Source organism: Sorex fumeus, unplaced genomic scaffold (assembly GCF_029834395.1).
Source record: "Sorex fumeus unplaced genomic scaffold, SorFum_2.1 ptg000093l, whole genome shotgun sequence".
NCBI lineage: Eukaryota > Metazoa > Chordata > Mammalia > Eulipotyphla > Soricidae > Sorex > Sorex fumeus.
In genome coordinates this window covers 3,959,478-3,973,947 of record NW_026606150.1, presented here as the reverse complement: position 1 = coordinate 3,973,947, position 14,470 = coordinate 3,959,478, and the positions used below count along the sequence as shown (strand labels likewise).

At 51.5% G+C, this 14,470-nt stretch overlaps 1 protein-coding gene across 1 annotated transcript in view; it reads right to left on the bottom strand.

Moving 5' to 3' along the window:
- PRDX5 (peroxiredoxin 5) overlaps nt 1–14,470 on the bottom strand; it is a 136,148-nt gene that overhangs the window by 73,974 nt on the left and 47,704 nt on the right. The window lies entirely within an intron of this gene.

The following is a 14,470-nucleotide window of genomic DNA, read 5'->3' as shown; positions in this document are numbered from 1 at the left end:
GAAGACAGAGCCCAGCAAACAAATACAGGCCCCTCTTGCCTCCAAGCTGAGTACACATTCTTCTCAATGCACACGAGACATTCTCCAAGACAGACCACGTGCTGGGCCACAAAACATCTTCACGATATCAAGACTAGAAATCATATCGAGTATCCTTTCAGATCACATTTTTAGATCCCATTTGAAAATGGAAATGAATTCACAAAAGAAATGGAGAAAAAAACTCAATCACCCGGAAATGAAACAACTTACTACTGAACAGTCAATGGGTCAAAGAGGAAATGAGGAAATGAGGAAAGAAATCAAAAGATTCCTAGAAACAAACGAGAATGAGGGGCCAGAGCCATAGGCCAGCAGGGAGGGCACTTGCCTTGCATGTGGCCGACCTGGGTTTGATCCCCGGCATCCCATATTGTCCCTGAGCAACTGCCAGGGGTGATTCCTGAGTGCAGAGCCAGGAGTAACTCCTGAGCATTACAGGATATAGAAAAATAATTAATCAAAATAAATAAATAGCTACTCCCCATCCTCTCAGAAAGTCGAATAAACAGGACTCCTTCAAAACAGTTTCTATGAGGCAAACTTTGCCCAGACACCAAAAGCAGACAGACACCACTAAAAAAAAGAAAACTAGAGATCTGATGGATACAGATGCAAAAATCCTTAACAAAATATAACCGAACCAAATCCAACAATACATCAAACAAATGATATACCACAATGAAGGATTTATCCCAGGGATGCAAGGATGATTTAATATTCAAAAGTCACTTCATATAATACATCGTGTCAATAAAAATAAAAAGCACATGAATATTTTTGTTTCTTTTTGGGGTCACACCTGATGTTGCTCGAGTTTATTCCTGGCTCTGCACTCAGGAATCACTCCTGACAGTGCTCAGGAGACCATATGGGATGCTGGGGATCAAACCCAGGTCAGTCATGTGCAAGGCAAACACCCTACTCACTGTACTATCACTCCAGCCTCCAAAGCACGTGATTTTATCAACAGATGCAGAAAATGAATTTGATAAGATCCAATACCCATTCATGGTATAAAAAAGAAAAACACTCAGTAAAATGGGGAATAGAAGAAAATGTCCTCGATATAATAAAGTCACCTACCACAAACCCACAGCTAACATCATCCTCAATAGAGGAAAACTGAAATCATTCCCTAATATCAGTCACAAGACAAAGCTGCCCTCTCTCACTACTTCTATTCATATAGCATTAGAAGTCCTTGCCATAGCAATTAGGCAAGAAAGAGATATTAAGGTCATTCCATATTGGAAAAGAAGCCAAATTCTCACTCTCTGCGGATGGTATAATGCTTGACTTAGAAAACCCTAAAATCTCCACCTAAAAAAAACTCATGAAACAATAAAAACTTTACAGTAATGAAGCAAGCTATAATTCAATACACAGAAATCCACGTCATTTCCGGGGCTGGAACTATAGTATAATAGGTAGGATGTTTGCTTTGCATGCAGCCAACCTGGGTTGATTCCCAGGATCCCATATGGTCCCCTGAGCCCTCCAGGTGTGATCCCTGAGCTCAGAGTCAGGAATAAGCCCTGAGCACCACTGAGTGTGGCCCAACAACCAAAAAAGAAATGATGAGCAGAATAAAAAGACACCCCACAGTGGGGACAAAAGATTTGTTCCAACACTCATTTGAGAAAGGGTTAATTAATATCCGAAGATTATCCATAGCTCTTGGAAAAACTAACAAGGAAAAAAATCAGTCAAACACGTTAAAAATGGGGAGAAGAGATGAATACACACTTAAAGAATACACACTTAAAGAAGACACATACCAGGTATGAGCCGGTGGTGATGGGGCGACTAAAACCTCATGGGAAGGGGGGCGTTCCCGGCTCGTCCTTCACGCCCTATGAAGGTCACCAGTTGCCCCCCACGAGCGGCTCTCTGGCACGGCCATGGCTCCAGAAGCACAAGGACTTAATGCAGAGCCCAGCAGCTTGCAGCAGAAAAGTGAACAGACTATGCATTAATCCACGCCACCATGTCTGCCCAGAGGGGAAAGGGTGTTGATCCCTTCCACCTTCTTCCCTCTGGAAAGAAAGATGGCAGCCGCTTGGGAGCTTTGTGGAAAGTCAAGTATGAGCCGGTGGTGATGGGGCGACTAAAACCTCATGGGAAGGGGGATGTTCCCAGTTCGTCCTTCACACCCTACAGAGGTCACCAGTTGCCCCCCACGAGCGGCTCTCTGGCACGGCCATGGCTCCATAGCACAGAAACCAATCTCTTAATTATCTGACTCTCAGCAGAAATACTTCCAGGGTTAATAAGTAAAATAGCAGAAATCCAAAACCACGCGGCCGCTATTGCGGCCACGCGACATCATCTAATTCTTGAACCCAGCTGTAGAAAGCAAATCATTTCACAATGCTTTTTCAGCATGTCTGATTTGGGGGGGTGTCCCTAAATAATAATGGTGCATCTTTTATCGAAACAATGAATCTAGTCAAAGTAGATAGAGTGTTAACTAGAATTCATCTGCCTTGCAGGCATTGGGAGGGGTGGGGGGTGGGGTTTTATTGGGGTTCTTCGTGGTGAAAAATAATTATTGGTAAAGGGAAATGTGTTTGATATTTGCATGACCGAGACCTAAACCTGAAAGTTTTGAAACTTTTCCCACAGTGATTCAATAAATAAATAAATTTTTAAAAAAGAAGAAGAAGAAGACACACAGATGGCCAACAGGGACTGGAGCAATAGTACAGTGGGGAGGGCAGTTATCTTGCATGTAGCCAACCCTGGTTCGATCCTTGGCATCCCAAATGGTCCCCCGAACACCACTGGGAGTAATTTCTGAGTACAAAGCCAGGAGTAACCCCCTGAGTCCATTCCAGGTATGGTCCCAAAACAAACCTACAAACAAAACCCAATAGGCATATGAACAAATGCTTTGTGTCACTGATTATCAGGGAAATGCAAATCAAGACAATGAGATATCACCTCACACCAGAGAGACTGGCACACATCGGTAAGAGAAGAAACAATCTGGGGAGCAGAGTGATAGCACAGATGGTAGGGCACTTGCCTTGCAGGCGGCCGGCCAGGATTCTATCCCCGGCATCCCGTAGGGTCTTTCAACACCACCAGGAGTAATTCCTGAGTGCAGAGCCAGGAGCAATCCCTAAGCACAGCTGGATGTGGTGTCCCCTAAAAAAATAAAGAAAAAAAAAGAAAAGAAAAAAAACAGAAAAGAAACAAGCAACATTGCCATAGATTGGGGAAAGAAGGGACCCTCAAACACTGCTGGTGGGGATGTTGGCAAGTTCAACCTTTTCTGGAAAACAATATGGACTCTCCTCCAAAACTGTAAGAACTGGGGGCTGGAGCGATAGCACAGCGGGTAGGGCATTTGCCTTGCACGCGGCCAACCCGAGTTCGATTCCCAGCATCCCATATGGTCCCCCGAGAACCACCAAGAGTAATTCCTGAGTGCATGAGCCAGGAGTAACCCCTGTGCAAAGCCGGGTGTGACCCAAAAAGCAAAAAATAAAAAATGTAAGAACTGAGTTTTCCCTCAACCCAGCAATTCCACTTCTGGGCATCTACCCCAAGGGCCCCAAAAACTATTTTGAAAAGCCACCTGCCCTCCAATGTTCATTGTGGCGCTGTTCAGAATAACTATATTTGGAAACAACCCAAGTGTCCAAGAACGGATGAGTGGATACGGAAGCCGTGAGTACAGATATAGACCCAGCGGATCCTACTCGGCTATAAGGAAAGATGAATTCGTGCCGTTCTCTGTGACGTGGGTGGAACTGGAGAGCCTCGCGCTGGCAGACACAGAAGCAGCTCGCTCATCTGTGGAAAAGAAAGATGCCGTCAGGGAATAACAAACAGCCCAAAGCAGCAGAATCTGTGGACTGGGCTGAGTTTACTACGACGAAGAGGCGCAGGCAGGGAGGTCCTGGGGATAGGGATGCGGGGGGACACTAGACCGTGGTGGAGGGCTGGTGCCGGAATGCTGTTGACACTGAATCACGGTGCCTACAGTAACATATATATCTCATCCAACAGGGAGCCCATCTATTTGGAGGGGCGCCACACTCAGCAATGCTCAGGGCTTACTCCTGGCTCTGACCTCAGCAATCACTCCTGGCAGGGCTCGGGGGGCCAGGTGGGGTGCTGGGAGAACAAATCTAGGCCTGCCACATGCAAAGCCAACACCCTGTCTGCTGTCCTATCGCTCCAGTCACAAGCCCATCATGTTTCATTTGATGCTCATAGTTTCTCCAAGAAGGCGGGGGGGGGGGGGGCGGGGAACCACACCCAGTGATGCTCGGGAGTTAGTCCTGGCTCTTCCCTCAGAAATCACTCCGGGCGTGGTACAGGAGACCATATGGGATACTGGGGATCGAACCCAGGTCAGCCACATGCAAGGCAAGTATCTTACCCACTGTACTACCTCTCTGGCCCCTGATGCTCATAGTTTGGAGAAAGTGGAAGAAAGTAAAAGGGCCCAGAGGAGAAGCTGGAGATAGTGCAGCAGGGGGGATGCACACACCTGACCAAGGTTCAGGCCCTGGGCATCATGGAGCATGTCTGGCTGTGACCCTAGAGGGTCCCCAGGCCCTGGCTGGAGTATCCCAGGCACCCAGCTCTGGCCCTCCGGCCGATGCCCTGACCTGCTGGCCCTCCCAAGTAGCTTGGGAGCCTCCCCCCGACCTCCCACAAAAAAGAGCCTCAGGGGGGCTGGGAAATCAGTTCAAAGGGCCGGAGTGCACACTCTGTGGGCAGAAGCCTGGCGGGATCCCCTGAGGATGTCCCCTCACCCTGGCACTGCCAGGTACGGGCCCCCCAACCCATCCAAGGAAAGCCCAGGATTCCCCACCAGCATCTGGCATCCCCAGTGCTAGGAAGAGACCCCCGGACACCCCACCCTAAAGTCTGACTGCCAAGTGGGAGCTCGACGCTGCATGCACCTTCTGGAGGGTTCTGCAGCAGCCAAGGGGACTGTGGGCTCAGACCTGTTTGTTTGCTTTATTTAGGGGCTGCACTCAGCTGTGCTCAGGGCACACTTCCGGTGGTGCTCAGGAGACCATATGGGGGTGCCGGGGATGGAGCCCAGGTGGGCCGTACACAAGGCAAGCGCCCACCCCGCTGTCTTCTAGCTCTGGCCTGGTTTTAGCTCTTTCCATGAGTCCCAGGGTCAAGGGATGTTTTGTCAACGGGGTCCTTGGGTCCGTGGCTGACTAGTCAGAGCTGCTTCAAGAGCTGTAGTTTTTAACTAGAAATAAATATTAAGTAGGGGGTGGAGGGGGCTGGAATAGAGGCTTGTGAGCTGGACGCCCTGCATAGCCTCGGCCGATCTGCTTTCTCCACGCTTTCTCCACGCAGAGAGGGAGCACCTTTGGGGAAGAGATACTGTAGTGAGAAGGCACAGTTGGGTGTGGCCCCAAAACCAAAACCAAAAAGAAAGAAAAAAAAAAAGTACCAAACCAAGGCGGGAGGGGATGGCTGGAAGCTATAGTACAGCATGTAGGGCATTTGCCTTGCATGCTGCCGACCTGGGTTCAATTCCCAGCATCCCATATATGGTGCCCCGAGCACTGCCAGGAGTAATTCCTGAGTGCAAAGTCAGGAATAACCCCTGAACATCACCTAGTGTGACCAAAACAAAAAAAAATCAGGGGTTACAACAGCCAGAGGGGTTGGAGAGAGAGTACGGGGGGTGGGCGTTTGCCTTAGTCAGACCCTGGTTCAAGTCTCCAGCACCACATGCAGTCATCCCTCCTGTCTCCCCAGAGCAGCCAGGGTCACCCCCAAACACAGAACCAGGAATAACCTCTAGGGCCCACCAGGTATCACCCAAAAATAAACAAAAACACCTGCCATCACCACAATGGAGTTACCTTTTCTCTCAGACAACACGCCCAGAGCCAGGCAGGCCAGGACTGAGAGCTAAGACTCCATCAGGGTCCCAGCGTCCTGCTCTGAGGCTCTAACATGTGGTTGGAACCAGCTCATGGTCCCAAAATGGCTTCTGCAGCTCCAGACATCACATCCCCATCCCAGGCGGAAGGGAACTACAAAGGGGCAAGGGTCATGGAGCTGGGCACTATGATAGTACAGAGAGTAGGGTATTTACCTTTCACACATCCCACCAGGGTTAGATCCCCAGCATCCTATATGGTCCAGAACATCACCAGCTGAGTGCAGAGCCAGGAGTAACCCCTGAACATTGCTAGGTGTGGCCCAAAAACTTTTAAAAGAGGGGGGCAAGGGTCAAGGGGCATGCCTTCTGCCTTCCCAGAAAACCCACCCACTGGGCTGCTTCTAGCTGACCTCTCTGTACAGGCTAGGTAGAGGGGTGGTGCGGTGTCCTAAAAAGCTCACTGAGGGAGGGGCTGGAGCGATAGCACAGCAGGTAGGGCAGGGCGTTTGCCTTGCACGCAGTCAACATGGCCGACACAGGTTCGATTCCCAGCATCCCATATGGTCCCCTGAGCACCGCCAGGAGCAATTCCTGAGTGCATGAGCCAGGAGTAACCCTGAGCATCGCCGGGTGTGACCCAAAGAGCAAAAAAAAAAAAAAAAAAAAAAAAAAAGCTCATTGAGGGGACTGAGCAATAGCACAGCAGGTAGGGCACTTGCCTTGCCCATGGCTGGCCTGGATTCAATCCCTGGCACCCCATAAGGTCCCCTGAGCACCACCAGCAGTGATCCCGAAGCGCAGAGTCTGGAGTAAGCCCTGAGCATCACGTGTGGTCCCCAAATCAAAACAAACAACAACTATATATATTATTCTCACTTGATTAAATAAAAAGCCCATTGTCACATGCCCGAGGCTTTCTGTGGGAAATGAGGTGTGGGTGTCGGCACAGAGAACCCAGGTTCCCGCCCCCAAAGCACGAACTCATCCCACTGGGCTCTCTCCGGTTGGACACAGGGTCCTGAGAGCTGGGTAAATTCCCAGAGTCCTCACCCGATGTCAGGTAGCATGTGGCAATGAAGGGACACAGGCCCGCTCAGCCCATCCCTGCCCAAGAGGGGGCGCTGTCCTGTGGGCATCGTACGGCTGCCAAGCCACAGTCGCCCACTGCAGGTATAGGGACCTAAGCCAGCTGGGCCCTCAGGGTCTCTGTCTCCCACATCCACCCTGTACCCCGGTTATGTTCCTCTCCCAGGCCCTACGCCCTAGTCGGGTCTTTCTGGACCAGTCTGCCCTTGGGCCACCCAGTTGTCCAAGAGAACAGCGGCTCCAGCTAAGACACTCGCCCGTGTCACAGGAGAAACAGCACAAGTTTTCCAATAAAGAAACCCAGCACTGGGGCTGGAGCAATGGCACAGTGGGTAGGGCATTTGCCTTGCACGCGGCCGACCTGGGTTTGATTCCCAGCATCCCATATGGTCCCCTGAGCACCACCAGGGGTGATTCCTGAGTGCAGAGCCAGGAGTCACCCCTGTGCATCGCCAGGTGTGACCCAAAAAGCAAAAAAAGAAACCTAGCATCAACCACAAGTGTGAGTGGGGCTGAGGGCAGGAAGATAGAGACGGGTGTGACAATAATAGCTGGAGATGATCACGCTGGACAAGATCTGAGGGTTAAAAGTGGGTGAGGGACATGCTCGATAAGCTTTCAGTATCAATACTGAAAATCAAAATGCCCAAAGGGAGAGAGAGAGAGAGAGAGAGAGAGAAAGCACCTTCCAGAAAGGCAGGCCAGGGGTGGGGGTGGGGGTTGGAGGGTGATGGGACGGAAACTGAGACACTGGTGCTGGAAAATGTACACTGGTGGAGGGATGGGTGTTAGAGCACTGTATGGCTGAAACCCGATCATGACAGCTTTGTAAGGATCTAGCTCACAGTGATTCAATAAGAAGAGAAGAGAAAAGAGAAGAAGAGGAAGAGGAAGAAGAGGAAGAGGAGGAAGAGGAAGAAGAGGAAGAAGAAGAGAGACAAAGAAGAAGAAGAAGAGAGAAGAAGAAGAGGAGGAGGAGGAGGAGGAGGAGAAGAAGAAGAAGAAGAAGAAGAAGAAGAAGAAGAAGAAGAAGAAGAAGAAGAAGAAGAAGAAGAAGAAGAAGAAGAAGAAGAAGAAGACAGAGACAGGGGGGTGGGAGGGATATTATCCATGGTGGTGGAAAATGGGCACTGGTGGAGGGATGGGTATCTGATCATTGTATAATTGAAACCAAAGCACAAAAAATTGTAAATCTACAACTTTAAAAAAAATAAAATACAATAAAGGGAAAAGAAGAAGAAGAAGAAGAAGAAGAAGAAGAAGAAGAAGAAGAAGAAGAAGAAGAAGAAGAAGAAGAAGAAGAAGAAGAAGAAGAAGCCCAGTGCTGGACCAGAACACAGGAGCGCAGGGTTGCCTGTAGGACCCCAGCACCACCTGGCTCCCTGAGCACCCTCGGGAGCAAGCCTGAGCACTAGCATGGGAGTGGCCCCTCCTCACCTCCAGGTGGAGGGGGGTCGGGGGAGGAGGAGGAGGAGGAAGAGGAGACGGAGGAGGAAGATGGGGCTGAGATGGGAGTAGGGAACAGTGTGCAGTTAAGGGTGGCCACAGTAGGGCCGGAATGATAGCAGAGCAGTAGGGCATTGGCCTGGCACGCGGCCGACCCAGGCTCAATCCCCAGCATCCCATATGGTCCCCCGAGAGCGCAGAGCTCAGAGTAATTCCTGAAGATGCCGGGTGTGACCCAAAAAGCCAAACAAACAAAACAGAAAGTGCCTCCACTTAATGTAAAATAACATAATATGAGACAGACACTCAAGGACAGTAGACACAAGGGCCAGGAATATTGCCTCATGGGCGATAGCACAGTGGTAGGACGTTTGCCTTGCATGCAGCCAACATGGCCGACCCGAGTTCGATTCCTCCGTCCCTCTCGGAGAGCCTGGCAAGTTACCAAGAGTATCTCGCCCGCATGGCAAAAAAGCTTGCCAAAGCCTGGCAAGCTCCCCGTGATGTATTCGATATGCCAAACACAGTAACAACAAAGTCTCATGAAGGAGACGTTACTGGGCCCGCTCGAGAAAATCGATGAACAACGGGAGGACGGTTGTGATTGTGATTGTGGTTGGAAGCCTGCCTCATGAGCTGGGGGAGAAGGCAGCTGGGATAGAGAAGGGATCACTAAGTCAATAATGGTTGGAGGGATAGTTCGGGATGGGAGATGTGCGCTGAGAATGGATAAAGGACTAAACATGATAGCCTCTCAGTATCTGTATTGCAAAACATAATGCCCAAAGTACCAACAATATCCTGCCCACACGGCAGAGTCTGGCAAGCTCTCCGTGGCATAATCTATATGCCAAAACCCAGTAACAATGATGGGTCTCATTCCCCTGACCCTGAAAGAGCCTTCAATGTGGCACTTGCTAAAATCTCATGGCTAGGACAAACGGAGACATTACTGGTGCCTGCTCGAGAAAATCGATGAACAACGGGATGACAGTGATACAGAGATACAGTGAATCCCCAAAAGTAGAGAGAGAGTATGGGAAAAATATCCATGGAGGCAGGCGGAGGCCTGGAAAGGAGGGAGGTATATTGGGGACATTAGTGGTGGGGAATGTGCACTGGTGGAGGGATGGGTGTTCGACCATCGTGTGACTGAAACTCAAACATGAAATGTTTTATTTTTTTAACTTTTTGGGTCACACCCAGCGATGCTCAGGGGTTGTTCCTGGCTCTGCACTCAGGAATTACTCCTGGAGGTGCTCGGAGGACCACATAGGATGCTGGGGATCGAACCCAGGTCGGCCGCATGCAAGGCAAAACGCCCTACCCACTGTACTATCCTCCAGCCCAAACATGAAAGTTTTATAACTGTATCTCATGGTGATTCAATTTAAAAAAAAAAGTGCCTCCACTTTGCACAACCAACTCCACACACGTGCCCCAGAGCTGACCTCCAGGGTGCAGGGAGGACCCTGGGGTGTCCAGGCCTCTGTAGGGGGAGGCAGCACCCGCCAGCCCAGGACACTGAGGCCTGAGCACTGAGTCAGAGCGGGGCCCACAGTGCCCAGCCCACATCCTGCCAGGGGTGACTGTGCCACTCCCTCCGTGTCCCCTCCCGTGTCCTGTGTGCTCCCATCAGTCGGCCTGTGACAGGTCTGTGGCGGCATCTGTCTGTGTTCACCCACACTGAGCAGGAAAGCAGCACCCTGGGGGCCTGGGGGGTGTATTTTGTTACTGGGTTTTGGCATATAGATTACGCCATGGAGAGCTTGCCATGAGAGATGCCCACACCCCGTCTCAGGGAAGTGACCAGGACAGAGGACAGTCTTGCTGCATTCAGGGCCCTGGGGCGGGGCTTCCAGCATGAAGGCAAGGCTGAAGGGGAGGAGAACGGAAGTGGGCGGCCACACCATAGAGGATTGGGAGCAAACCCTGGGCAAACCCTGGGCCCAGCCCCATCCATCCAACCATCCCTCAGTTGGGAGAGCGTCTGAAGCCAGTTATCCAGGCCTAACCCTCTAGTGCCAGAAATTTGAGTTCACCCCAGGAACTCAGGAAGCCCAAGAATTCAGCCCACTCACCACTGGTAGAGGGATGGGTACTCGATCATCGTGTAACTGAAACCCAAGCACGAAAGTTTGTAAGTCTACAACTGTACCTCATGGTGTTTCACTAACAACAAAATAAATAAATAGGGGCTGGAGCAATAGCACAGCGGGGAGGGCGTTTGCCTTGCACGCGGCCAACCCGGGTTCGATTCCCAGCATCCTTTAAGGTCCCCTGAGCACCGCCAGGAGTAGTTCCTGAGTGCAGAGCCAGGAGTAACCCCTGTGCATCGCCAGGTGTGACCTAAAAAGCCAAAAAAATAATAATAATAAATAAATAAATAAAATGCTATATAAAAAAAAAGAATTCAGCCCACTGCACTGCCCCTCCCGTTCACAGCTCATGATCCAAAAATGACCCCACCCTAGGGACTCCCTGGGGTTCACATTGATGGTGCCACCGCTATGTGTGGGAGCAAGGGGGCTCCGGCCATGTCCCACCCTGAGCCTCATGCCCCATCTTCCCTTGATGGCCCAGCCAAGCCCGAAAAGGTCACTGGCAGGAGCTCTGGCGAGAAACACTCAGGAGGCCTGGCGATGGAGGTTTTGGGAAGCCACGTCGTGTCTCTGTCAAGGAGACATCACACACTTTCTGGGATCTTCCTCGAGCACCTCGAGATGCTCATGTAGGGCTGGAGAGAGAGTGCAGTGGGAGGGCGCTGGCCGGGGTTTGAGCCCCGAATTCCACTGGTCCCCTGAGCACTGCCAGGAGTAATTCCTGAGCACAGAGCCAGGAGTAACCCCTGAGCATCACCAAGTATGGCTTTCCCCATTTCCAGGAGGTATCCAGTCCTGTCAAGCTATCATCAGCACTTTGGGGGGATGGGAGCATTGGGGTCTTCGGAGCGTGAGAGCTGTGCTCAGGCTTACACCTGGCTCTGTGCCCAGGGATCACTCCTGGTGATGCTCAGAGGTATATAAGGTATATATAAGGGCTGGATTCAACCCAGGGTCAGTGCCTTAACCCCTGTACCATCATCTCTCCAGCCTTGGGCATCAGCATTTTACCAGAGCAGGAGCTCAGAGCTGAATTAGGGGGATCAGAGTTTGATTCCCACCCACCCCCCTGCTCTCCAGAGAAAGAGAAAGAGAGGAGGGAGAGAGAGAGAGATGAGAGAGGGGGAGGGAGGGAAGGAGGGGGAGAGAGGGGAGGGAGGGGGAGAGATGAGAGGGGAGAGGGAAGAAGGGATGAGGGAGGGAGGGAGGGAGGGAGGGAGGGAGGGGAAGGGAGAGGAGGAGGAAGAGAGAGAAGAGGGGAGAGAGGCAAGGAGAGAGAGAGGGAGAGAGAGGGAGGGAAGGAAGGAGGGAGAGAGAGGAGGGAGGGAGATGAGAGGGGGGAGGGAGGGAGGGATAAGGGAGGGAGGGAGGGAGACAGAGAAGAGGGAGGGAGATGAAAGGGGGAGAGAGGGAGAGGGAGGGAAGGAAGGCAGGGAGACCTCCTCCACCTGAGTGGGGGCTGTTATTGGTCCCTCAGTCGCTCGGTCCTGGGCCACCTCCACTCCATCCTCTCCCCTCCATCCCCAGCCCCGCCCCACACAGGGCAGAGCTGGAGAGTCCACACCTGGATGGACCCCAGCCTCTCCTTCCCTCTTCCAGGGGAGGCTATGACTTAGCCAGGAAGAAGGATGAGGAGACAGAAGATAAAAGGGACTTTGGGGAACTCTCAAGCAGTTCCCAGAGGGCACCGGGGTCACTCCTGGTGACCAACCTAGACCGATGACAGAGCACTCCAGCCCTGTGGTGCCGGGGGCCACCAGGGTCACCACAGCAGTGCCTGGGGGCCTCCAAGACATACCTGGCGGCCCTTGGGGACTCTAAGGGCTACATCCTGTGCCAATATGGGGGCCACACAGTGATTGAATCAAACATGAGCCCCTAATCCGGCCCCGAAAGGAGGAACGTTCTGTCCTCCCAATTAGCAAAGGCCCGTTTGATAAAGGCCAAAAAGGACAACCTGTGGGAACACGTGAGTTTAAGGAACATGGAGAGCACGTGTCTGGCACCCCTTCGGACAGGACCTCTGAAGCCAGCAAAGGCAGAAAAGGAAAAAAAAGGAAAGAAAAAAAGGAAAGAAAAGGAGAAAAAAAGGCAGAAAAGGAAAAAAAAACCCAAAAAGGAAAAAAAAAAGAATATACTACAGAAATTGTGCTCAGAGATGGGGAAATGAAATAGAAAACTGTTTTTTTTTTTTTTTTTTTTTGCTTTTTGGGTCACACCCAGTGATGCTGAGGGGTTACTCCTGGCCCTGCACTCAGGAGTGACTCCTGGCAGTGCTCAGGGGACCATATGGGATGCCAGAGATTGAACCCATGTTGGCTGTGTGCAAGGCAAACGCCCTCTCCACTGTGCTATTGCTCCGGCCCCATGGTGGTGTCTGTTTGTTTGGAGAGCCACACCCCAGTGGTGCTCAGAGGCTGCGTCTGGCCCAGTGCTTAGGGGTCACTCTGAGCAGTGCCTAGGGGACCATTTGATGCTAGGGAGTGAATCCAGGTCTCCTATATGCAAAGTATGTGCACAGCTCCTTGTGCTAGCTCTCCAACTAGAAATTTTGGGGTGGGAGGTTCAGGGAGTGATAACACTACAAGTAGGGTGTTTGCCTCTCACATGGTTGACCCGAGTTTAACCCCCAGCACCCTATATGGTACCCGGGGCCTGCAAGAAGTAATCCCTAAGCACAGAGCCAGGAATAAGTCCTGAGCACCACTGGGTGTGCCCCAACAAACAAACAGAAGTGCTCTGGATTCCTCCTGGCAGTTCCGGAGGGCTATACCACTGTTTGAGCCAGGGTCAGCCAACTGCGAGGCATGGGCTTTAATCCCTCCCACCCTTATTATCTCTCCAGCCCCCAGAAAGGTTTTTTTTTTTCTTTTCAGGTCACACCCAGCGATGCTCAGGGCTTACTCCTAGCTCTGCACTCAGGAATTACTCCTGGCAGTGCTTGAGGGACAATATCAGATACTAGGGATAGAACCCGGATAAGCTGTGCGCAAGGCAAATGCCCTATCTGCTGTACTATCACTCCAGCCCAGTAAGTTTTTTTGTTTTTTTGCTTTTTGGGTCACACCTGGCGATGCACCGAGGTTACTCCTGGCTCTGCACTCAGGAGTTACTCCTGACGGTGCTCAGGGGACCATATGGGATGCTGGGAATCAAACCTGGGTCGGCCACGTGCAAGGCAAACACCCTACCCACTGTGCTATCTCTCCAGCTCCTTTTTGCTTTTTGGGTCACACCCGGCGATGTACAGGGGTTACTCCTGGCTTTGCACTCAGGAGTTACTCCTGGCAGGGCTCAGGGGACCATATGGACCATATGGGATGCCAGGGATTGAACCCGGGTCGGCCGTGTGCAAGGCAAACGCCCTACCGGCTGTGCTCTCTCTCCAGCCCCCCAGTAAGTTAATTTTTAACTACAGCTTTATGTACAGACATTTCACTCAGCACCGTTTAGGCTAAAACCAAATTTTCCCACACTCTCAACACTGCGGGGGGGGGGGGGGGGGGGACCAATGTGCATACTTATATAACGAACGAACTCCTGGTCGGGAGAAAGTGTGGAATAATATCACAGGAGCCAGTACACTTCTGGCTGAGTTAGCTTGAACCAGGAGCTGACCTCGGCTCCAGCGCTGGCGCTTGGAAAATAATCCTGTAGCGCTCAGCGCGCATCCTCAGGACACTTCAGCAAACCCCACCCCCCTATTGACTGGCAGCTCACTTCAACCTATCAGCCACGAAAGCCCGGGGCAAGGGGCGGGGCTCCGCCTCAGAGCATCTGCCTGGCTTGTGCGCGAGGTCCGGGTTTCGATTCTGGGCGCCACAAAAAGGAATCAAAACTATAGCCGGGTCTATGGGACTGCCAGGGCTACTTGGCTACTTGGCAGAGACAGAAAACGGGAGTAAGGAAGTCGAGGCTC